General features: G+C 45.1%; 1 non-coding gene across 1 annotated transcript; it reads left to right on the forward strand.

Annotated features, from left to right (window-relative positions):
* Positions 1–417: 417 nt before the first annotated feature.
* On the forward strand, positions 418–490 carry trnam-cau (transfer RNA methionine (anticodon CAU)). The gene has a single exon. It is a non-coding gene; the product is annotated as a tRNA-Met (tRNA).
* Positions 491–3229: the final 2739 nt, after the last annotated feature.

Below are 3229 nucleotides of genomic sequence, written 5' to 3' on the forward strand. Positions count from 1 at the left end.
CCAGGTGTGTGCTTAGAGCTTGATGTGCCGAAAGGTGTCCTTTAGCCTGTGGTCACACCTTGCATGGAGAGTGTCATGCAGCTGTCAATCATTTCGCAGCCACGCCCCCTCTTCATCTTCTCTCTGCCTTAAGCGTCTCCGCCACTCTCTCTTGACATTTCATGTCAGCATGTCAGAAGTCCGAGTGACGTTTTTAATGGCTGAGTGAGGGCACGATGCTGAAGCAGAGAGGCCACTTCAGCCAGAGAGACTTGTGCTAGGTGAGATCTGAAAAACGGACTCGCAACAGAAACAGACCAAAAAAGTATCGGTGAGATCAAAAGGCAAATGCAACATCCAGCAGAGGGCGTCTAAAGATTAGGGAACGGGCGACTGAAATCCATATGAGGCAAACTTTCCGGCTGTGCACTGCAGCTGGCCTCGTTGGCGTAGTTGGTAGCGCGTCAGTCTCATCATCTGAAGGTCCTGAGTTTGATCCTCACACGGGGCAGGGCTGCTTCCTCTCTTGCTCTTTTCAAACACTTGCGGCAACTGTTCGCTCATAACCACATCTGGAATGCGTGACCTTTACACGGGGGAGAAGCAACGCCGCATCCCTTTTCTAAAGAACATTCACATTCAGAAATAAGTCAAGAAATTTGCCATTACGTTTGCTGTCAGCCTGCCCATGTTGCCAAAGAAAGATTCACTCGGCGTCAACATGACAGAACAGCGATCACTTGAAAACACTGTTCCACACTCCGTAAGCAAGAACTTCAGTGTTTGCAGTCACCCGATATGCCGATAGTCAAAGGAGCACAAAACACGAAGCGTCAAAAGACAAGATGAGTTGATGGAAAGAGCGTTGAATTGATGAGCACAAAAGTTCAGCTCGTACAATAGGCAACGAAGGTCCCGGCATCATCATCGCACTTGAAAGGACTGCCTTGCAGACTAAGGGCAGTGGGAGGTTGCTGTTTTGAGATGGAGGCATTGGGATGGTGGGCCGAGATCTATTCTTCTTAAGGAATTCTTCATCGTGAAAGATCGGTCCACAGGTCATCCAAAGAACTTACAAATTTTTGGGACTCTTCCGGAAGGGAGTGAAGTGCTCAAACACATGACATGCCCCCTTGATCTCACATGCACAATTCTGCTGCAACATGCACAGCTACCGTCCACACCAGGCAGTGGGGCTTCAGCAGAATTTGCTACGCCACCTGCAATTACATATCCAGCTGCACACATACAGTGCCTTGCGAAAGTATTCGGCCCCCTTGAACTTTTCAACCTTTTGCCACATTTCAGGCTTCAAACATAAAGATATAATTTTTTTATTTTATGTGAAGAATCACCAACAAGTGGGACACAATTGTGAAGTGGAACGAAATCTATTGGATTTTTGAAACTTTTTTAACTAATAAAAAAATGAAAAGTGGGGCGTGCAAAATTATTCGGCCCCCTTGCGTTAATACTTTGTAGAGCCACCTTTTGCTGCGATTACAGCTGCAAGTCGCTTGGGGTATGTCTCTATCAGTTTTGCACATCGAGAGACTGAAATCTTGCCCATTCTTCCTTGCAAAACAGCTCGAGCTCAGTGAGGTTGGATGGAGAGCGTTTGTGAACAGCAGTTTTCAGCTCTTTCCACAGATTCTCGATTGGATTCAGGTCTGGACTTTGACTTGGCCATTCAAACACCTGGATACGTTTATTTGTGAACCATTCCTTTGTAGATTTTGCTGTATGTTTGGGATCATTGTCTTGTTGGAAGATAAATCTCCGTCCCAGTTTCAGGTCTTTTGCAGACTCCAACAGGTTTTCATCCAGAATGGTCCTGTATTTGGCTGCATCCATCTTCCCCTCAATTTTAACCATCTTCCCTGTCCCTGCTAAAGAAAAGCAGGCCCAAACCATGATGCTGCCACCACCATGTTTGACAGTGGGGATGGTGTGTTGAGGGTGATGAGCTGTGTTGCTTTTACGCCAAACATATCGTTTTGCATTGTGGGCAAAAAGTTCGATTTTGGTTTCATCTGACCAGAGCACCTTCTTCCACATGTTTGGGGTGTCTCCCAGGTGGCTTGTGGCAAACTTTAGACGAGACTTTTTATGGATATCTTTGAGAAATGGCTTTCTTCTTGCCACTCTTCCATAAAGGCCAGATTTGTGCAGTGTAAGACTGATTGTTGTCCTATGGACAGACTCTCCCACCTCAGCTGTAGTTCTCTGCAGTTTATCCAGAGTGATCATGGGCCTCTTGGCTGCATCTCTGATCAGTCTTCTCCTTGTCTGAGCTGAAAGTTTAGAGGGACGGCCAGGTCTTGGTAGATTTGCAGTGGTCTGATACTCCTTCCATTTCAAGATGATCGCTTGCACAGTGCTCCTTGGGATGTTTGAAGCTTGGGAAATCTTTTTGTATCCAAATCCGGCTTTAAACTTCTCCACAACAGTATTACGGACCTGCCTGGTGTGTTCCTTGGTCTTCATGATGCTCTCTGCGCTTTCAACAGAACCTTGAGACTATCACAGAGCAGGTGCATTTATACAGAGACTTGATTACACACAGGTGGATTCTATTTATCACCATCAGTCATTTAGGACAACATTGGATCATTCAGAGATCCTCGCTGAACTTCTGGAGTGAGTTTGCTGCACTGAAAGTTAAGGGGCCGAATAATTTTGCACGCCCCACTTTTCATTTTTTTATTAGTTAAAAAAGTTTCAAAAATCCAATAGATTTCGTTCCACTTCACAATTGTGTCCCACTTGTTGGTGATTCTTCACATAAAATAAAAAATTTATATCTTTATGTTTGAAGCCTGAAATGTGGCAAAAGGTTGAAAAGTTCAAGGGGGCCGAATACTTTCGCAAGGCACTGTATACATGGCCCCTCTGTCCTTTTCAGGATCTCAAAAAAAAGCATAGCGTGGTTTTCCTGCAACCTGATTGACCGCATCTCCCTCAGAATGTGCCCCGTTGCATTCATTGCTGAAGCAGGACGGAGGCTAACGGGCATGCCAGAACAGTTAGGCTCAGCGATCTCTCCAAAATATTGTGGTTGTAGTGGAAGAAATATGTTTTAAATTGTACCTTGGTATTTCAAACTCTCTCTAGAATGTTATCCATTTCTATTTTATTTTGACAGGAACTGGCTAATGACACTAGATGAAAAGAGAAGAAAGAAAACACAACGTTTCGGCCGTGGAGCCTTCTTCAGGTGTGAGGGCTCCACGGCTGAAATGTTGTGTTT

This window comes from Lepisosteus oculatus, unplaced genomic scaffold, assembly GCF_040954835.1.
Source record: "Lepisosteus oculatus isolate fLepOcu1 unplaced genomic scaffold, fLepOcu1.hap2 HAP2_SCAFFOLD_82, whole genome shotgun sequence".
NCBI lineage: Eukaryota > Metazoa > Chordata > Actinopteri > Semionotiformes > Lepisosteidae > Lepisosteus > Lepisosteus oculatus.